This window comes from Canis lupus, chromosome 2 (assembly GCF_003254725.2).
Source record: "Canis lupus dingo isolate Sandy chromosome 2, ASM325472v2, whole genome shotgun sequence".
NCBI classification, from domain to species: domain Eukaryota; kingdom Metazoa; phylum Chordata; class Mammalia; order Carnivora; family Canidae; genus Canis; species Canis lupus.
The window spans coordinates 53,741,894-53,764,682 of NC_064244.1; the positions used below are offsets into that span (position 1 = coordinate 53,741,894).

Here is a 22,789-nt window from a genome sequence, read left to right on the forward strand (position 1 = left end):
GGGGTGTTCTGTTTTGCTACTTACTTAAGCAGGAGGGAGACCTTGAGAGCTTGCTTGGTTTTTATCAAATACTTTTGCTGATTAAAGAGGAGAGGGTGCCTGGGTTCTTTAACTCCTCTGGCCTCTACCAAATAGGGCTGGTAGATGAGATGCACAAACATTCATCTGAATATAAAGGGACTACGGGAGCTGTGGCCCTAAGGTCCCAACCCAGCAGGCACCCAGGCTGGCGCTTACCTCTGTCTTAAAGACGCTGAAGGCCTGGAATCTGACCCGGGAACAGAGTGCAAGCATGAATCCTAGGGCAGAAGAGAGCTGGGAACCACTGGCTGAGGTTACAAAATAACTGTGCTTTGGGTGCAATCATGGTCTGCTAAGGAGCTGCAAAAGAAAGATAAACACATCTGTGACTCATGCTGACCTAGGGATGGAGCCCTGGGGAGGCCTAGTAGTGAGAAGGGAAGGGGGGAAGAACCACCAAACAGGCCTGAGGTCAAATGACCTTGTGGCCTGACTCTAAGCACCCTGCCCCCTGTCAAGTTCCTGGGCTTGGGCTGATGGTTAAGCTCTTCCAAGGAAAATAATGGTCCTTCTGGGTAAGAGGCCAGCTTGTGAGGGGTGCAGAAGAGATTCTAGCCCCCAGTTGAGGAGCCCCAACACCAATTCCGAGTAGAGGCCAGAGCACAGAGGCTTTCTTGGATGAGGGCAAAACCTTGGCTGGATCGTGGCCATACCTCTGGACTCAGCCAACAAAACCAGAGGAAGCTCTGAGGGTCTCAACTGAGAAAACAGGGTCTTTTCTTTGTGCCTAGTTACTCCTTTATTCTCAGGCACAGTATCTCCCTCAAGAAAGAAGAATCTGGAAAATATTAATGATGCAACTGTGGGTTCCCAAGCCTACCCTTCTCATTTTACAGTTGAGGAAATGGAGGTCAAGGCCTCATAGCCAGTGGCAGAGTTAGGACTAGAGTCTAGATTTCCTCGTTTTCATATTTGCTTCAGTGCACCCCACCCTGCTACCTCTACTTTGTGTCCCCTGCAGGAATTTCTTTTTTTTTTTTTCATGTTGTATCCTCTTTATTTATTTTTTTAATTTATTTTTTACTGGTGTTCAATTTGCCAACATATAGAATAACACCCAGTGCCCATCCCATCAAGTGCTCCCTTCAGCCCTGTAGGAATTTCTAGCCAATCCACCAGGCTCTGTGAACTGAGAATTTTTTAACCCACCTTTTTTTTTTTAAAAAGATTTTATTTATTTATTCATGAGAGACACAGAGAGACAGGCAGAGACACAGGCAGAGGGAGAAGCAGGCTCCCTGCAGGGAGCCCGATATGGGCCTTGATCTCAGGACCTCAGGGTCAGACGCTCAACCGCTGAGCCACCCAGGTGTCCCTAATGGACTATTTTTTTAAGAGTAGTTTTGAGTCTACCTCAAAATTGAATGGAAGGTAGAGAGGTCTCTCTCTCTCTCTCTCTCTCTCTCTCTCTCACACACACACACACACACACACACACACACACAGCCTCCTCCATTATCAATATTCCCCCCGAACCCACCTCAGGGTGGTCCATTTTTGACCAATATTAACCTACACCAACACATCATAGTCACCCAAAGTCCATAGTTTACGTTAAGTTTCCCTCTTGGTAGGTGTGTTATATCATCATACAGAACGGTTTCACCACCGCCAGCACCACTGCACGGAGAATTTTCATGACAACTCTTGTTAATAAAGAACCAATCATAGGGCTTAGCTTCTGTGAGTATAGGACTCATCTCTGGTGCACACTCGTTTGGGTGCCCACTGGCTTGAAGACATTCCTCTCCCCCACATTCCTTGTTGGCACCTTGGATGGAAGTGCTTCCGACACGCAGGCTCCGGATTAGGATGCAAGCATGTCAGTCTGGCAGACAAGATCAAGGCAGGGCCAAGCTGTCATTGTAGACAAAGTTTGTCCTTGGAAGCTCCCACTTCCACCCCCAGAATACCTATGTGCATGCACATGCCCTCTATCCCTTTCTTCTAGTACAATCAACTGCTCTCTATCCTTCCTAAGGATCTTAGTGACCTTTGCAACATCTTCTGTTCTATCAAAAAACAAAATGTTTCTGGGAAGGAATCCAATGCCAATTATTTGCTATTCAGTGTTGACTGAAGCCATCACATTTTTGTTCCCAGGGATGTGTGCACCATGGGCCTTGGTTCTCCTTGTAAAAAGAAAAGTTTTTGTGCTTTAAAAATTTCCGGTACCTAAAAGCAGATGGGAAGAAGGAGGTTCTCCCCTTGGTCCTTGAAATCACCCCAAATAGTACCTGCTGCTTCTGCTTTGCATAGCATAGGTTCTGGCCTCCCTTCAGCCAGAGATAATAATGAAGAGCCAGAGCTGACACAGGATGTAAACAGAGACGGGGATTTGAAACAGAAATGGTCATTGAGCAGGGGGTGGGGGTGGGGAATCCCTGGGTGGCTCAGTGGTTTAGCACCTGCCTTCGGCCCGGGGCGTGATCCTAGAGTCCTGGAATCGAGTCCTGGAATCGAGTCCCGGGATCGAGTCCCACGTCAGGCTCCCTGCATGGAGCCTGCTTCTCCCTCGGCCTGTGTCTCTACCTCTGTGTGTGTCTCTCATGAATGAATAAATAAAAATCCTTAAAAATTTTTTTGAACATTTAAAAAAAAAGAATGTAATTTCCTGAAGAGTAGGAGGACCTATTTAAAAAAAAAAGAGAGAGAAAAGAAATGGTCATTTGGACCAAAAACTAAAGTTTAATTTTTCCAAAGTATGAAGCAGGTTAAGAATAGAGCCCTGGCTTTCATGCTGTGGTGCAAATGTGCTGGTGTTAGAGGAAAGAGCATTGGAAAAGCCTGGATCCCGGTCCTGGGTCTATGTAAAAGTAGCTCGGTGACTTTGCAAGTCACTGTACTTCTCTGAGCCTTGATTCTTCCTCTCTAAAATGTGTGGGTTGGATTAAATGCTTTCTGCAATTCCTCCTAGCTCCAGCATTTTTCAGTGCTAAAGTTCAGAGGAGGAACTGAAAGGAAACCAGATGAATCCAGGTTGCCAGGCTTCCCACATTCTTTGCTTTTGACAAAAGTAATTGAAGTGGTTTGAAGGAGCTATTTTCACCAAACCTTGCCCTGCCCCATCCCAGCAAGAAGGTGCTAATGCCCAGCAGACTGCAAATACACTAAGACAAAGAACGTAGCTCTATTTAAAAAAGAAAGCATATTGATTTTTAGCATCGCCATCTCCTAGCATATGTAACTTTGAGCCAAACCAAGGAAATGTATGAGGGTTCAGCTCAATCTTATAAAAATTTTAAATCAGTAAGTGCTGCTTGGAAGAGATCTGGCCATGATCGTATCTCAAAGAGGTAAATAAAACAAGAAGACTTATGTTGATACTAGGTGTTATGACAGAGGGCAAGTCTGTTGCCCAATTTCTGTGAATCATTACAGCAAATTATTAAACCTGAGGGAGGCTTTGTGGGAACTCTTGATTTGTAGCCAAGTTGGACAGAAGCATGGGTAACCTGGGAACCCATTCCTTGTCATTGGCATCTAATGGGGGAAGTTTTATGGGACTGAGCCCTTAACTTGAGAGATCTGATGCAGCTAGGTAGAAAATGTGAGAACTTAGTCGAGTTATGGAACACCCAGAGAGTGTTGGAGAATTGGTCAGTGTGGGAAAAAAAATCTATACACTGGGGTCGCCAGAGGTGTCAGTGAGTAGAAGAAATAGGGGTTTTTCTCCCCTGCTTTCAATCCTTACATGTGGGTTTTTCTTTTAGCATTTGTTTTTTATTTTTAAATAGATATTGAAAAACTTTGTCTTTAATTCACTGTATATTCTATTTAATTACTATTAAATAATTACTAAAATACTTTAAGTATACATCTTTATGCCAATAAATTTAACAACCTAGATGAACTGAAAAAGTTCTTAAAAAGCACAATTTCCTAAAATTAACACTAAGAGAAGTAGAATCTTCCTATAACTATTAAATAATTTGAATTTCTAATTTAAAATGTTCAGGCACAGAAAGTTCCAATGTTAAGTGGCTTCCCTAGTGATTTCTTCCAAATACTCATGGAAGAAATAATACTAATCGTACAAAAAGTCATCTAGGAAGAAAAAAGAACAATAACGAATAACTCACAGCTCATTTTATACAACAAACATTACTTTCACGAGATGATACTAACATCTGAGAATGACATTTCAAGAAAGGAAAATCACAGACCAAACTCACTTATGAGAATGGTTGCAAAAATCATAAACAAAGCTTTAATCAGGGATGCCTGGGTGGTTCAGTGGTTGAGCCTCTACCTTTGGCTCAGGGCTTGATCCCGGGGTCCTGGGATCGAGTCCTGGCCCCGGCTCCCTGCATGGAGCTTGCTTCTCCCTCTGCCTGTGTCTCTGCCTCTCTCTGTGTCTCTCATGAATGAATAAATAAAACCTTCAAAGCTTTAATCAATAAAATCTATCAATATATTAAGAAGGTAATATAAAATGTCTATATTCTAGAAATGAAAAGTGATTTAACACAAAAATCAGCCAATGTAAGTCATTATGCCTGTAACATAGGGGAGAAAAATCATAATCATCTCAATATATGTAGGAAAAATCATTTGACAAAATTCAACATCTATTCTTGATCAACATAAAAATTCTCAGCAAACTAAGAATAAAAGAAATATTCTACGGCATATGTTATATTTGATGGCAAGATACTTATTATATGAGTTCAGCAACAAGACAGTGATGTCCACTTTCACCATTATTATTCAGTACTGTACTGGAGGCCCAATGAAGTACAGTAAGCTTAGCAAAAAGGAGGTATAATGACTGGAAAGGAAGAAATAAGGCTAGTATTATTTATAGGCTACCTAATTGTATATATAAATGAAAAGAATCAGTAAAAAATCTATTAAAATTAATAGTTTAACAATATTATTCTACAGAAGGTCAATATATATAGAAATTCCTTATATATGTTAGCAACAATTAAAATTTTAAAAAAATTAAATGCCATTTAGTGAAAAAAGCAAAATGTCTAGTAATAAATCTGAGATGCACAATGTCTGTATACTACAATGTATAAAGCATTATTGAGAAAAAAATTTTAAGTCCTCAATAAACATATAAATATACCAAATTCATGGGTTGCAAGATTCAACCCATTGTTGAGATTTCAATTTTCCTCAAATTGATCTACAGATGAAATGCAATCCCTATCAAAACCTCAGAAGGATTTTTTAAAAAATAGGAATTGCCAAAATTTTAAAATTTATATGCACAGAATACAAAATAGTCCAAAAAATTGAAAACAAAATGAACAAATCTGGAAGACCCATATTTACTTGATTTTGAAACTCATTATAAAATTCACCGTGGTATTAGCATAAGGATAAACAAATAAATTAATGGAATGTATTAGAGTCTATAAATAGACATATATGGTCAATTGCTTTTGGACAAAAGCTTCAAGATAATTCCATGGAGAATTCCAACAAATAATATGGAAACAACATGGCATCCATACGGGGGAAAAAAAAAAGAATCTCAACTCCTACTGCATATCATAATAAAAATTTGAGCTAGACCAAAAATCTAAGTGTTAAAAAGAAAAAAATAAAACTTCTGTAAGAAAATTAATATTTCCATATCCTGGGTTAAGCAACAATTTCTTAAATACAACACAAAAAGCATTTACCACAGGGGAAAAAATGGGAAAATTTTAAATCAAAATTAAAATTAAAATTCTGCTTTTTGGTCTTCAAAAGACTCTTTTGAGAAAGTGTAAAAGCAAGTCACAGATTAGGAGAAAATATGTACAAACAAATATCTCACAAAGGACTTGTGTCCCTATATAAATGACTCCTCAATAACAATAAAAAGCAAACAATCTAATTTTCTAAATGGGCAAATGACCTGAATAGACACTTAGCAAAAAGACATATGAACGGCCAATAAAAAGATTCTCAACATCGTTAGTCATTAGGGAAACACACATGAAAATCATGAGGTATGATTTCGCACCCACTGGAAAGGCTAAAATTAAAAAGACAATACCAGGTGTTGATGAGAATGTACAGAAACAAGAGTTTTCCAAATTATTGCTAAAAGTGTAAAATGGTACAACTACTCTGGGAAACAAGTTGGCATTTGCTACTAAAGCCAAACTTAAACATATTCTATAACCTGCCAATTCCACTTCTGGGTATTTATCCGACAGAAATGATTGCATATGACCACCAAAGATGTCTATAAGAATATTCCTAAGTGCTATCCACAATTGCAAAATCTGGACTCACTTTAAATGCCTGTTAACAGCTGAATGGATAAGCATGTTGAGATACATTCTTAGAATATTACAGAGCAATGAAAAGCAAGAATTATAGCAAAAGCAAAGATAAATCTCACAGACCACAAAGTTGAAAGAGAAAAGCTACAGACTCAAAAGAAAATGTACTATGTAAATTCACATAAAGTTCAAAACTAGACAAAACTTACCTTTGGTAGGAGATTTCGGAATAGTGCTTACTTTAAGAGAGGAATATCGACGGAGAAGAGGCATGAGGAAGCGTTCTGGGGTTTGATGCGGAAGGTGGAGACATGGTTATACATCCGTAGAACTGAGCAGTACACTTTAGATAGGAAGACCAATTTGCCTTGGATTATTTGGCACTGTCCTGGCTTTAAACCTAAAATCCTGGGGAAACCAGGATGGTTGGTCACCCTAACTTTACATTTGTGCATTTTACCATATACATGCTAGTCCTCAATTTCTATAAATCTGGAAAAGAAAAGCCCCAACAGGGGGAAGTGTCTTCAGTGGCTCTCCTTTGCCCTCAGGACAAAGTCCAAACTCTTCATAATACCTACAGCTTTTGCGGTGTGGCCCCCGTGTGCCTCTTAATTGTCTTCTCTGGCCTCCTACCTTGTGCTCCCTGAGCACGCTATGCTCTCTATTAGTTAAGCTGATGTGACGGCCCAAAAATCCTTTCCCCTAGCTCTTCCCAGCCAGCTTCTGTTCATTCTTTAGCTTGGGATGGAGCCCAGGTGCCCTGGGTCGTCTATAATATTTTAACATATTAATTCTTCCAGCCCATGAGCATGATATACCTTCCCATTTGTTTGTGTCATCTCCAGTTTTTTTCATCATGGCTTTATAATTTTCTGAGTACAGGTATTCTATCCCCTCAGTTAAGTTTATTCCTAGGGATTTTATTCTGTTTAGTGCAAATGTAAATAGAATTTTTTTTTTAAATTTCTTTCTGCTACTTCATTATTCAGGTATAGAAATGCTACTGGTTTCTGGATATTCACTTGTGTCCTGCAACTTACTGAATTGATTTATTATTTTTAGGAATTTTTTGGTGGAGTCTTCAGGTTTTTCCATGTATAGTTTCATGTCATCTGTAAATAGTGACAGTTTAACTTCTTTATTAATATGGATGCCTCTTATTTCTTTTTCTTGTCTGATTGCTGTGGCCAGGATTGCCAGTACTATGTTGAATAACAGTGGTGAACGTAGACACCCTTGTCTTTTTCCTGATATTAGAGGAAAAACTTGATAAAGAGGGCTTTTATTGGCTGTTTCAAGAAGAAAAAAAATAATACCTACCAAAAAAATAACATTTTTTAGCCTCTTTAAAAAGTCTTTCACTTGCACTGGTCAGAAGAAGGGATTTTCTTTCAGTAATCTTAGAAATAGTTGAGTTTTATTCCTTTCCTATTATCTAAAAATTCTTAATATAACCCAGAAAAGGCAGTGATATTCAATAGTAGGGAATTGTCCAAAAGTTAGAACTTTGTTGTGTGAAATTTACAAGGCTGTCTGAATATTGAAGAAGTGGAATGTGGTTAGGAGCAGATTCTCAGTTCAGACTACCTGGGTTTGTGTCCCTGATCCACAGTTACCTAGAGATTTGGGACGCCAGTAACACTCTCTGAGCCTCAGTTTCTTTATCTGCAAACTTGGAATAACAATAGTGCCTACCTCATAGGATCCTTATAAGGATCAAATGAATCAGTATACATAAAGGGCTTAGAATGGTGTCTGACAGACATATTCAGCAATTTTAAGTGCACTCATTCTTATGTGAAATATATAAAAAGACTAGGCAACATTGTAGACATTTCTCCATTTATTATTACCCCACATCTCCTCATCTTTCTTATGAGCCCCCAGGCTCACATTTCTAAAGCCTAATAGATGTTATCACCCAATTGAAATGTGAGTGGCTCAAATGTCTAACAATCAATCCCAAATCCTCTTCTTGACATTTTTTGCTAATTATCTGTTACCTAAACTGAAAAACATCCCAATCATATTTCTTTCCAGGAACTTGGATATCCAGCTATTCAAAAACCAGAAAATGCTCACAGCTATTCCTTCTTTTTTTTTTTTTTTTTTTTTTTTCTGGTTCCCCTATCACCTTCAGAATTGGAATTTCAGATCATCCACATTTGAATTTCCCTCAGTGGCCTCTTAGCTCACTACCTTCTCATTTAGACTGATCTTCCTAGACCATTCCTTGATCCCATAATCTCTTGCTCAAACATCTTCAGTGACACCTAATTATCCTTGGAAATCAGTCATAATTCCATAGTCTGTCATTCAGTATCTAACACAATCTGACCCAAAATCTACGTTTTCAAATCCATTTATCTTTTTCACAAAATTTCTCTGTCAACTTATGTACCCAATTTACAGCACTGACTCATAAATTGGACAAATACTGGGCCTAAGGCCCAAAGCCTACAAGAGGACACTCTCTCCTCTAAGCCCAAACTTAAAGCTCAGTACCAGGCCCTAACCTAACATGAATGAGACAGAGAATTCAAATACTCATAACCAAAGAGAAATGAAAGCAAGCAAGATGGCTCCTCTCAAGCAAAAGTGACCTCTAGCCTCCCATCAGGCCATGTGGACAGGAATGGTAGAAGAGAGTGCCATACTCAACTTACCACATCAACATTTTTAAAAATTTTTATTTATTTAATGGGTGCCTGGGTGGCGCAGTTGGTTAAATGTCCGACTCTTGGTTTCAGCTCAGGTTGTGGTCTCAGGGTCTTGAGATCAAGCCCTATGTGGAGCTCTGCACTCAGCACAAACTCTGCTTAAGACTCTCTCTCTCCCTCCCTCCCTCTCTCTCTCTCTCTCTCTCTCCCTCTCTGCCCTCCCTTTCCCACTGTGTGCTCTCTTTCTCTCTAAAATAAATAAGTAAATCTTTTTAAAAAACTATTTAAGAGATTTCTATACTCAAGGTGGGGATCATGCCTTGGAGATCAAGAGTCATGTCTTCTTCCGACTGAGCCAGCCAGGCACTCCTTGCATCAACTTTTTAACATTGGAATGTTCTTGCCCACCACCAAAGTATGGTCCAGTCATTGTCCTAAATCTGATCTACTGAATTTGTAACTCCTCCTGGGGTGGGGGATGTGAACTGTCCCCCTTTATCTGGAGCCCAGACTCTATAGGGCTTCCCACTTCTTTACCTTTATTCATATCCTGGACCCTGCCTTGCATGTCCTCCCCATTTCTGCTGATTGAAATTCTATTCATCCTTCTAGATCCAGGATAACATGATGCTTCTTGATCACCTTACTTCAAACTCGTATCTTCTAAATTCTAACAGCACTGACTGTACTTCTAATTTGATACTTAAGATTTCCTGCCTTGCATTTTTAGCTGTTTTCTTGGGTATATATAATTACTTCTCCCTGAACTGACAATTCCTTAAGCTATAGACCATGTCCCTATGCAAGTCAGGGGCTAATTAAGATTCTCTGACTTAATTTTTTATCCTAATACCAACTAGGCTTAATAAATATGTGTTGATGAGTTACATGTTTTATGCATTAGGCTTCAAGCTATACATTTCAGTGTGAAAGAGATCTAAAACCGTGGGTCACATACAAGGGTGTTCATTGCTATCACACTTATGTTGGCAAAAAAATGGAAAACAACTAAGTGTCCGTTAATAAAAGTAATGGATAAATAAAATCTCTTATTGATGTATGTTGAAACTCTGAATGCAGACAATGAAACAGATCTGCATGTTCATCATAGATAAATCTAAAAACAACAATGAAAAGAACAAGTTTCTGAGCTATATCATAACCTCCCATGTAAGTAAATTTTCAAAACACAGATAAAATAATATACTCTATTCATGGATTCATGAATTAAGAAAGGTTATAAAAATATCAGTTGAACCCATTCATATTTATAGTCATCAGCTGAAAGATGGGAAGGGTCAAAGAGTCTTCAAACTAATTTCTGTAATTTTTACTGTATTAAATAAACACAACCTAAATACATGTTTGTTATATTGTCCTTTATCTTTTTCTGTATTTTTAAAGCTTCTCAACATGAAAAGAAACAAACAAAAAGATACTACTTTGTCTAGACCCCTGTCTTCTGGGTGTCATGCTATTATTCTTTCTATTGTATGAATATAAAGATCAAGAGAAAGGGGAGGGCCTGAAACTGTACTGAGGCTAGGGCACGGCTTGGGAGTTGCTGCTGCTGAAAATTCACTAAATCCTTTCAATGAACTAGTATTCTTAGTTATTTTCCTGTAAGTGAAAAGTGAGGCGGGGGTGGGGTGGGGTGGGGTGGGGTGGGGTGAGGAACAGGAGGGGGAAAGAAACCTTTCCTGTTGCCTGCTTATAATAGATTACTGTATGTTGTTTTTAAACCTCCTAAGAAGAGATAGCTCATTCTTTGTACCCCTTTTGAACTGATATGGTTTCCTTTCTGTGCCCTACACACTGTCCATAATTAATAATAATAACAGAGCTAACAAGTTTTAAGAGCTTACTCCATGCCAGGCATTTTACTAAGGGCTTTATATACAGGTTTGTATCAGTGTGGATGCTTCTAGCTTCCATCATAAAACGCTATTCCAAGGGAGTCAAACAACAAGGAAATGGGTGATACATTTTGACTCTTCCGAGAAGAAATAGGAGAATTGATAGCCTTCAGGACGGGTTTGTGCAGAATCTCACCGCTATCCCTCAAGCCCCAAGGTGCCTTTGGTCTTTCCGTCCTGTTGCCTGCAGGTGCCATAAGAAGATGCCATAGAGTTGGGTCTGCGGGCTTCCACATTTGCATCAGGTGGGAGAGACCCAAGTTGGCGCAGGCCTGCTGCCCATTCCGAACAAATCGCTGTCGACGCAATGGGTTCTATTCACTGTTTAGAGCCTTTAGCAGCTGGAATGGAATGGATGCTGAGAAGAGGACACCGTGCCCACCAGAGATGTCTTCTCATTAATCCTCACAATGCTTCTGTGGAGTAAACGCTGTCGTAATCTCTGCGTTAGAGGAGGGCATATGAGAGGCTTACGTGGTTTTCTAGCTCACATGGCTGGCGAGGAGCAGGCCCTCCACGACTATACTGCACTGCCTTCCAGTACCTGGAGTGCTCAAGAGTCTCCGGGATGGGAACTGGGATGCCAGCCGCAAGGGCCTCCTACCACGTGAACCCTGGAGCGATGGTTGGCTGGTGGCCGTCTCCTTCCTTCCTTCGGCCCTGACTCCCCCCTTGCCTTCCTTCCACATCTCACCATCTTTTCTGCTCTTTTCTTTCTCTGCGAGCTCGGTGGTGAGTGCCAAACAGACTTGCCCCTTCCTTGACTACCTGCTGACTCTGGGAAGTCAGTCCCTAAAGTGCTCTTGCTGCGACTAATCTTTTTAGAAACAAATTATAGGAATAAATAGAAGCTAAGAACAATAACAACAAGCTTGGGAGATTTACCAAGCCTGCAGAATCTAACAGTTCTCTTAGTCATGGAGCTGGATCACGTCCCAGCGTGTCGGCCGGAGGGCCTGTAGCAGAGGAAGGGTGGAATGCTTCCTGGAGCTGGCCTCTCCCAGTCTTGGGGGTACCTTTTGGGGCTGCTCCACAAGGTCACCTCCTGAAGGGTTGCCTCAAGGCACATCTTTGTCATCCTTCAAGGTACCCTCCTTAAAGGACTTCCTCATCTGTGGATTTCCTGGACGAGGCCACTGGTCCCCAGTGACACCAGGCACCTCAATGAGCACTCTGAGACACCAGCCCCAAAGGGTAGAAGCTACAGGAAGACAGATTTCCTCTCAACATGAAGGCTGGAGCTTCTGGGGCCTGGGTGCAGCCAAGCAGAGTTGAAAAGATGCTTCCCGAGGGTGGAAGGGAAGGGAAGACTGGGCCGGAGGGAATCACACTGGCCCTTCTTAACGTCCCCCTTCAGCCCTGAGGTTGTAGGAACCATAATTCAGGAGGAGACAACAGTGATGAGTCAGAAGTTCCTGGCTTCTCGGCTTCTCGTGGACCTCCCTCCCATGCAGCCAGAGTTTTCAAAGTGATTTGTGGGCAGACCCAGCTTTGTGAGCCTGGCTCTGTTTCTTTTGCATTTGTATTACTCCCTCCAACTAGAGCCCTGCCTCCTCCTCTCGAAGGGTCACCATGGGTTCACACCAGCAACACAACTGCAGAAGAGAGAGTGTGGTTTTGATGGGAGAAGGAGAATACTGACGGGTTTGTACAAGAGACGGAATTAACCCCACCTCTGTGATCTGCCGACACCTGTTTCTCTCCCTCCAACTTTCTTGCTCTTCCGCAGGCCTCAAAACTCCGACCTTAGCCCCTAAGCACTGAAAGATATATACGACTTAGCTTGAAAATATCCTACTCTTATGCAATTTAAATTTGGTATCACTTTTAAATGGTGAGCCAGTGCAGATGCTGCGGGTGGGGAGCCCGTCCGTTCTCCTGCCAGTCCGCCTTCCCAGAGGCTTTCCGCCCCGGCAAAGGGCAGGTATTCAGCGTCCGAGGCGGGTGACCGCTGCCCAGGCCACGGCGGGGGCAGGAGGGGCGCTCCTGTAAGAAAAGCTCCGCAAACAGCGCCCCGTGCAAGTAAAAGCATGAAAGGATCGGCATGGTTTGTAATGAGGAGCAGGCTCTGAAGCCTGTCTGCCCCTTTGGATGCTCCGCAGGGTCTGTAGCACCACAGAAGAGCTTGGTTAGGAGGGACATCTTTCATCTCTGATCCTCTCCCTGACAACGAAAATAGGGTGAGCTCATTTGCATAACAGAAGAAAGGGACAGATTGCCAGTCCAGAAGGACCCGCAGGACACCTGTCAGAAATATTAAAAAGCAGGATAATCTCACAAAATGTGAAACGTTTTATGTTCCAGTCTCGAAATAGTTGATAAGAAAGCGACGGTGGGAAGAAAGAGAATAGGGGCCACGGCCCACGTCCAGACTCTCACTTTGCAAAGGATCGCAGGAGCCCAGGCCAGTCCTAGGCCCTGGCCCTTGTCCCTCGTTTCAAGGGAGCAGGCTCCTGCTCGCAGCCCCGGCAATGACGGGGCGACGACAGCTCGAGAGCAGGTATTGTGGCTCCCCACTTGGCCTGAGCCAGCCCACCTGTGGCCTGGTCCCCTTCCACCTGTCCCCAGCCCTCGGCCAGCCCGCCGCCACCCGGGGGAGCATCCTCGCCTTCTCCCAGAGCTCAGGGACGGCGTTCCTGTTCTCAGGGCACACAGACCACATCAGAGCATTTCTTCCCCCAGAGGACAGAGCTGAGAGGGCACAGGTAAGAGGCCCCGGCTCAGGTCCACTCTAAGCTAAGAAGGTGTTGGTGGCTCCCTGCTTCTCGGACGGGGTGATGCAGGCAAACAGACCAATTTGGGAACGTGCCTCCGTGGGTCAGCTTCCCCGCAGGAGGGTAAAGCTTTGTCTCCCCCGAAGGCTCTAGGATCTGGGGGACACAGAGCCGGGAGATGGCCGAGTGACAGGGCCCCCCCGGGCAAGGGCGCGGAAACACCTGCCCTAACGCAGGCAGGGCCGTGCAGGCTGTGGTCCTTGGCCAGCTGCTGCGCGGAAGGCGGGGGGCTGGGGGTTAGATTCCCTGAAGCCACACTCAGAGAGGGGACAGTCTGCTTACCCCCCAGAGAGAGACAAAGCATTAGAAAGAAAGTGGCAGGACTTGGGGGGCAGGGTGAGGAGAGGTGGGGAGGAACAGGAGCTTTACGAGGGCTACCTGCGCGTGAGCGGCAAGGGAGGCAGCACCGGTGGGCAGTCGGGAGGAGGAGGAGTCGAGGCCTGAGAGCCGGGGCCTGTGACGGGAGCTGCCCAGAATGGCCTGCCTGTGACCCGGGTGTCGTTTTCCTGCTGGACAATAAAAATCGGTGGAGGCTTTGTTGTCATGGTCACTCCTATTGATCTTCTATTGTTCTCTCTCCCTTTCTCTCTCTCTCTCACACACACACATGAGTAGAATAATTTAGGACACCTTCGACCAAGCCCCCCCAAATAAGACTCTTGACGGAAAGGGAACGGTGACCTTCATCCTGATGCCATTGCTCTATGGCAGCTCTCTGTCTTCAGGGAGCACAGACATCATCTGTGAAGCTTGTTGGAGATGTGTCTATCCTCAGATCCCGACTCGCAGAGTCTAAACCCACTTCTGCTAATTGCTGTCTGTGTTCGGCATCGTGCTCTGTGTAAAACAGAGAAGACTGTACACGCGAGGTCTCTCGCCACAGTAAGTGGGAAGAAGTATTCAGAAACGTGCAGCTCCAGCAAGCGCCTGTTGCCAAGAGATGCTCAGATGCCACCTGGCCACCAGGGGTGAGACATCCACATGGAGTCATTAGGTCAACATGAAGAGAGATTTCAAGCTGGAGGTCATGTCGTGGGACCTAAGGGGTCACCACTGTGGGGTTTAGTGCTGTGTTGCTACAGGCAGTGGAGAGGAATTGAGCTCTGGCTGTCGGGGGCAGGGTCGTCTCCAGCGCACCTGCAGGTGAGGCCCGGTTGTTGACTGTCGAGGTCTGTGTGAGCCAACCTCAGGGTGTCTGCACATGAGCAAATGGTCCATTTCTTTCAAAGAAAGCAGCAGGTGAGGCTCTACACAACCAATATTTTGGAAAATGTATGGCCCTTAATCAGAGCAGGTGTTTCAAATCAGTTTCCCATTCTCAAAAGAATGAACCCAAAGGGACTTTAGATTCAAATGCAACCACTGGTCTTTCAAAAACTCTCTAGAATGCTATCCAACTGAAATAGAAAGCATAATGTGCGCTACACATGTAATTTAAATCTTACTATTGATCATATTAAGAAAATAAAAAGAAAGGTATAAAATTAATTTTACTATATTTTATTTAACCTAACGTATCTAAAATATCATGTCAACATGCAATCAAAAGTTTAAAAACTACTCATGAAATACTTTACCTTTTTTCTGTATTAAATCTTCAAAATATAAATATTTCATATATAAAGCACATCTCAACTCAGACTAGTCACACTTAAGTGCTCCATAGCCACAAGCAGCTGGTGGCCAGGGTCCTGAGCAGCATAGACATGGACCATGGGCCAACCTGGGACAGAGAGGGGGCTGAGATAGGATCCACTCAGGCCAATGAGGAGCAAGTGGGGGAAAGGGAGAGATGCAGTTGTGCTGACCCCGTACCCAAACCCAGACGGAAGTTCTGTGGGTTCTCTCTTCAAAGTGTACCCAGACCCGTCCCTTCCCACCGCGTCTGCTGCCATCGTGGCCCGAGCCACCACTGTCTCTCCTGCATCACTTCTTACTGGTCTCCCTGTTTCCACCTTTGCCTATTAGTCTATCCTCAAAATAGCAGCCAGATTAATCCCATTAAAGCATAATCAGATCATGTAACTCCTCACTTCCAAGTCTTCGGTGAGAGTTCAGTTCACCTAGAGTTGAAGTCAAAGTTCTCCTGACGGAAATCACCAGACCCTCCGTGGTCTGCCTCCTGCTCCCCCAGTTACCTCGTCTATTTACTCTTCCCTTTGTTTCCTCTGTTCCATCCCTACTGGCCTCTTTGCTGTTCGTCACATAGTCCCTTATCCTCCCATTTTAGGAGCATGCTGCTTGTTCTCCCTGCTGGAATGTTCTTCCCCCAGATACAAGACATCTGCAAGGCTATCTCCTTTGCCTCCCTCAAGGTTTTGATCAAATAACACCTTCTCTTTGAGATCGGCCCTATAGAGCAATGCAAACTGCCTCCTTGGCTCGCTCTTGCTCCTCTCCTCCACGTGGTAAGTCCCCTTCACCCTGCCCCACTATGTAATACGCTCCTGTGTATTATTTATTATCTGCCACCGTCCATCCCCCAGCCCATCTACACTGCATCCAGGCAGGAGTCTTTATCTGTTTTGTTCAGTGCTTTATCTGTAACACCTGGGATAGTGCCTGGCGCCCAATAGGTGTTAAATAAGTATTTATCGAACAAATGAATGGATGAATCAGGGCGGAGGCATCCTCTATTTTCTTCCCTGTAGCTCAGCCCTTTGTCAGCAAAGGGGACTCTGTTCCACCCTCCCCAGCCATCTGTCTCATCTTCTCACCCAATTGCAAAGGTCTGGGAAGGAATATCCGGGATTAATCATCCTCGCTGCACAAATTCTTCCCTTGGAGCAATGATTCTTTACTGCTTTTCTTTTTCTTTTTGTCTTTTAATTATAGACTCCCTTGTGAAGTTGATGGCAGCTATGAACGTTCTCTCCCTAATCTCCACAAAAACACAATTTCACATATAATTTCAAGGAGTTCATAGGCCTCTGACACCCCTCAGTTAGAGGCCGGGGACCTCCTGTAAGAATTTCTGCACCAGAGGTTCACCCACATGCAGTTTTCCTATCTGCCTTTGAAATCAAATCTTTCTGCTCTCCCAAAAATAGAAACCACGTCCAGGAAGAAATTACAGAGCTCCACAGCCAGAAGCAAACTTGAATGGTGATATAGTTCATCTTCCCACCTCCAGACAGCATTGAACTGCCTATTCATCCTAGGAAAACTCCACTTCCCTGGGGGAGGCAGGTCAGTATCTCACACAACGTTCTTTCTGATACTTCAGCTGAATCGTTACTGTTTTAGGATTAACTTGCCCTCTCTGCTCCTAGGAAAAAAATCCCTCCTAGGGAAAAAATAAAATACTTGTCTTAAAAATATATGAGGATGCCCCTGTTCCCTCTCCTGATTCCCTTCAAGCAGAAAGAACAGACTTACCCAAGCCAGTATTTACTGAAAATGCCTTTGCTCGGGAAGGGCTGGAGCCCAAGTCACAGCCAGCCGAGGGTTGTCCAAAGACCCAAAAGAGCAAAGGATGACGGGAAAAGGGAGACCCTAGGCTCCCCTCAGACCTCTAGGGGGAGAGTCACATTTTCCAGGCAACTCTTCTCCTTTGCCTAGAAATGTGGCACGTGACGACTGAGAAAGACACAAAGCAGACTCATACTCTCTTTCCAGATGCGGCTGCCAGATTTGCGGGGCTGGACTCAATCTTAGTTTGGGGACAATTAATGTGTTTTTATCTCAGTCAGTCAGATGGTAATCTTCAAACAAGCCTTTGGTCAATGGAATGAGATGAAAACCAAGCTTGCATTATTCTCAATTTTAGCTTTTCATTGATGATAGCCTGAAAGCTTTAAAAATGCTTTACAAAATGTATCCACAGAGCTCCTTTTCCAAAGCATGACTCAGAGAATAGTAAAACTCCCTGGGCCAGCACTGAAAATGCTTCAGAATTCTTGAAATCAAATCAAAGTATGACAGTCTGTGTCTTCCCAAAGCAAATTCTATTCATTAGGCAATAAAAAAGCAGGCTGGAATAAAGCACAGAGTTTATATCAGAGCCTGATCTGAAGGTCTGGACTGAAATCATTCCATCAATATTTTTTGATGGGATTGCAGTTTGTTTATAAGAAGTTGCCAAGAGGCAGGGATAAATCACAAGATTTCCTAAGGAACCAGAACTGCACAATCAATGAAACTGAGGAAAAACACTGTAAATTCCCTGAAGAACTTACTGAACGGAAATATGATTGTTCACATCTGTCTTTCTTTTGCCACCTGAGGCTAATGAGAGGCTCATGAAAAGGTGGGGTTTCAGAAAACGTTGGACGTGAACTAGCTGCACAGCTCTGTGCTGTGCCCAATGAGTACAGGCACGTACTACCCTCACAAACTCCTCATGTGGAGGCTGCTTGAGGCTCATTCACTCCCTCCTCTAACAAGGCTCCACCGATGGCACATGGCCTGGCTCCCCAAGACCCAATTCTACTACAAGGGCAGCTCCAGCTGAATATGGTTCATACTTTTCTGAACCCAAAACTATTGAGGAATGATGGTAATAAGCGTGAAGAACCCAAATAATCCTATCAAGAGGTTTCATGACTCAGCCAGGCAAAAAAATATCAAACACTCTATCCTTCCTCATTATCTGACTAACTTCTCAAGGCAAGAAGGTATTGACCAATTGCAATTGGCAACACATTTGTGTAACGGCATCCTTTTTGTATTATTCAGAACAACTGCTTTTATTTTACCATGAGATGAAGAAAAAACTATAAAAGACTTGAGAAAACATTATCATTTAAGAATTCATAAAGATTTTTCAGAAAGGGATTTTCTGACTCCTATGTCACAAGAGACGGTAATTTCTGCCTGCCGTTGAGTTCCTCTGTAGGACCCCTAATGAGGCACGACGACCAAAACAAGGATGGCAACTTCTGAGAGCTATGCATTTGGGACTGAATTATGACAGTAACTCAGACTGAGGCAGAACTTGGACAGGCTTGTGGCATTCAAAATAAATTTTATTTTATATTTAAAATATTTAATTTATTTATTCATGAGAGATGCACAGAGAGGGGCAGAGACACAGGAAGAGGGAGAAGCAGGCTCCATGCAGGGAACCCCATGTGGGACTCGATCCCAGGATCCTGGGATCATGACCTGAGCCAAAGGCAGATGCTCAACCACTGAGCCACCCAGGCATCCTTCAAAATAAATGTTAACCTTCATACAGGGTTGAGGTCCAGCAGAGAGATTCAAGTCACTATATGGATCATATCATTAAAAAGTCACTGGGGGAGGCCTTCTAAGAGATTCACAGATTGGACATGTCTTTGTATAGGTGCCATGTTGGCCTGTAACAAATGCTCAGAATCCAAACTGAAGACTCTCTGGGCAAAAGAGCTTTTCCTCGACCCTCTTAGGTTCTGTGTTTAGATTATAGAGGTCTGTGAATTAAACTAACAAAAGACAGGTTACCAAAGAAAAGGTGTGCAGCTTTTATAGTATTTTAAATACATGGTTCACAAAAAAAGTGGCTGGACTCTTCCATTTTAGCAGAGGAAAGGGGATCTGGGCTTCAAGGGAAAAAAGATTGTGAGGAAGTGAGTGGGAAATATCTGAGGGGATTAACTGAAGATAAGGGTTATTTACACAAACTTGTTGACCTCTCATCTCCAGTGATAAGAATGTTCTCTTCTTGGCATGGTGGTAGGAGTGGGTGAAGAACACCCACACAAGGGGAAATTTATGCCCTGCTTTTAGGCAGAACAGAAAAAGGTAGAGACTCTTCCTGCACTTTTTGATTTTTTAATTGCTTTCAGCTCGAAATAATCCTTACGTCAAATTGGCATATTTGTAGGTGGCATATACTGATCTCCTTCAAAATCATCCTTTGGGTTGCAATAGGCAAAGGTTAAACCCCTCTTTCGCTTCTGGGTGGAGGGATAAACTTTTTTCTTGCCACTAAGGGGGAGCAAAATTAGATGGAAAAATTAGTTTGTTCCCTCCCTTGGCAGTACTCACAAAAGTCTCTACCTCCAGAGACACTGGAAAAGAGAAACCGACTAATAACCAACCTCATTCCTTGAATAAGCTAATTAAAGAAATATGGGCTTTGGGGACACATATCCTTTTTGATGAGAAGGATGGGGCTCTGGAGAACCGCTGGGAACCCACCTCCTAGAACACACCTGCTGATTACTAACGATGGAAATCTGAGGGGGACCTGGGATGAGATCAGGCTTGGGGCCTGTGCACAGCTTCTCCTCAACCTTTGGAGCTGTGCCTGTAAGCGCAGCCAACCTCTTCCTTTCACACATGGGTGGGCACCCTAAGGAATTATCCTTGAGGCTACGGGGTAAAGCAGTTTTTTGGTTTAGAGAACTTTAAGGATCCTTCCTTAGGAGAAAAAGTCAGTAAAGGGTGCCTGGGTGGCTCAGTCAGTTAAGCATCTGCCTTCGGCTCCAGTCACGATCTTGGGGTCCTGGGATCAAGCCCCACATCGGGCTCTCTACTGAGCCGGGAGTCTGTCTTCCTCTGCTTCCCCCAACTCATGTTCATATTCCCTCTGCTATCTCTCAAATAAATAAATTCTAAAAATCTTTAAAAGAGAAAAGAAAAAAGATCAGTAATTATGCTCATTTTGAGGAATTTTAACGTTTTTTGTGTATGCATACATAACATGCGAAGGCTAGAAATAAAAAAAAAATCAGCCTTTCTATTAGTTATTGGAGTCCAATTTCTTAAACTATCAAGGTTATGATGTTTACCAATTGGGTATTATGAACTACGTCTTCATTAGAATAAATGGAAATCTTACGTTTCTTTGTAGGGAATACAAAATGGGATTATGTGCTAAATTCTGAGATCTGCATAGAAGTGGGAATTTTTAAATATCATTTTAATAGAAGCACTGCTCATTTGTGAACTTACTTCAGGTTTAAATGAGTGATTTTTTTTTTCTTTCTAAAATAGAATCGAATCTTCTCCCAACCATCAGAGTTGGGATAATCCAAGCCACTTAGTTAGCTAAAGATCTGACTGTTGGAGAAGATGTGGCTGGTTTTACCTCCTGGTTGTCCCTATCTGGCAGCTAATCCTTCCATCTAAAAATTTTAATGTCCTAAAAAGAGACCTTTATACTATGCCTCAGAAGACTGGAGCCAAAGGGGTTGGCTGGAGATTGTAGGACTGAATAAAAGGAAGTTGATTAGAACATTCTAATAGTCGGGATGCAGCCTGAAATATGATATTTAAATAGGTATGTTGGTGTATTGTACAAAGCCTCTGGAGAAGAGCAAGTAGTTTGGTTACTGGATGCTGTTAGAAAAGAATGGGCAGGGGCAGACGTGAAGGAAGACATGGAGGAGGAAATATGTTCAAATAATGGCTCTCAGATGGAAGAATTTGGACCTTGACACTTTTTTAGTCTACTGGAAAGAAGAGAAAGGATGAAATTTCACATAAACCCTTTAAAAGACTGTTATATACGAATGTTCATGGCACTATTATTCACAAGAGGCAGAAAGTGGAAAAGGCCTAAATGCCCGTCAATTGATGAATGGATGGACAAACATGGGAGAGTGGCAATAAAAAGCAATGAAATTCTGGTACATGCTACAGCATGGATGAACTTCAAAAATTTTATGCTCAAAGTAGGAGCGAAAGAACACATATGTATAATTCCATTTATGTGGAATGTCCAGAACATGGAAACCCACAGAGACAGAAAGGAAATTAGAGGTGGGAATGGGGAGTGACAGTAAATAGACCCAAGGTTTCTTTCAAGGGCAATGAAAATGACATGAAATTAGACTATGGTGATGGCTGCAAACTCTGTCACCTTACTGAAAATCGTGGTAGATTTAAGCTGGGTGTTTTATGATATGAAAATTATGCCTCAATAAAGTTATTAATGAAAATGATCATCTGACTACAGTCTCCTTTATTACTATTAAGTGTTCAAGGATTCTGTGTATGAGCTTACGTTCATTATGACTTTAAATAAATTCCTTGACTTCCCTTAAAGGAGAGATTTCATCTTTTTAGGCAGCCCAAGCTGAGCTCATATCCTGGTCACATCTCAGGACACTGGACCAGCGGTCAGGAAGAGGGACCACCTTCTCCATCACTACATCAGCTACCTCTTCTCCTCTCATTGTAAGCTCATCACTGTTGCTGGATGTTGGGGATCTCTGGGTTTCAAGGATGAAGAACCTAGCAGTAAAGCACAAACATGAATGGCTTCTAGTGGGAGAGAGAGCATGCAGGAGGGTTAGAAAATAATATCAATAATCATATAAGCCTGGTAGAAATGGAAAGGACGGATAAAAACTCCAACTGGAGGAAAATTTTCACACTGTCTCAGCTGAGATTATTTCTTCAAGGCAGGTGGTTTTGAATTGTTGTGAATAGCTTCATATTTGCATGGCTTTCTCATTTTTTTTTAGATAACCTCAACAAATAGCTTGAGAACAACAGTGTTATTTCCAGCAGATCCCTCCCCCAGTCTAAGCATATCTAATATTTGTTATTTTTGCTTATTCAAAGCATAGTACTAAGACTCATATGACTGTTACGAATCTTTGGCTGTCAAGCACCAAGGCAGAGCCCGGGACAAGCTGGGATTAGAGGTATCTCCTGACTCCTCTGCTGCAGGTCACAGCGTGGAAGGGGGCGGGATTGTGAGTGGAGCTCAGTGTGTAGCTTCTAAAATCTTGGTGAAATCCTTGTGGTCTGATTTGGGTTAGAGCAAGGGTATGGCCTGGTTTTCACATCTCCTAACTTTTCAAACCAACAATACCAGTACTTTCTTGAGCTAGCCCAAGATTCCTGAGAATCACACTACTGAAGGAGACAGACTAAAAAATAATTTCTGTACTCCTTTCACTCACTGAGCCTATTTCTGTCCTCCGGGGCCCGAAGAGAACAAGTTGAAGCCCTTTGCAACATGACAGCCTTGTAGAGGGTGGAAGATATCCTTCAAACATGTTTCTCCGAAGATTTCATTAGTCCAGACCAAACAACCCCAGCACATTGGCCATTCCTCAGAAAACATGATTTTCAGTCTCAGCTGGACAAATTTTGTTATTGTCTCACAGCGTGTGGCCCATTTTAAGGAATGCTCTAACACAGGTGTACACAGTGGGGCCATCATCTTCCTCATTAGTGGCAATGAC

General features: G+C 42.8%; 1 long non-coding RNA gene across 1 annotated transcript in view; it reads right to left on the bottom strand.

Moving 5' to 3' along the window:
- The window catches only part of LOC112660036 (uncharacterized), a 54,886-nt gene extending 37,656 nt beyond the window's left edge, over positions 1-17,230 (bottom strand). The window contains exons 1-2 of the long non-coding RNA XR_003136653.3: positions 17,043-17,230; positions 238-381 (exon numbers count right to left, since the gene is read on the bottom strand). This is a non-coding gene — a long non-coding RNA (uncharacterized LOC112660036). The remainder of the gene's footprint in view (positions 1-237; positions 382-17,042) is intronic.
- Positions 17,231-22,789: the final 5,559 nt, after the last annotated feature.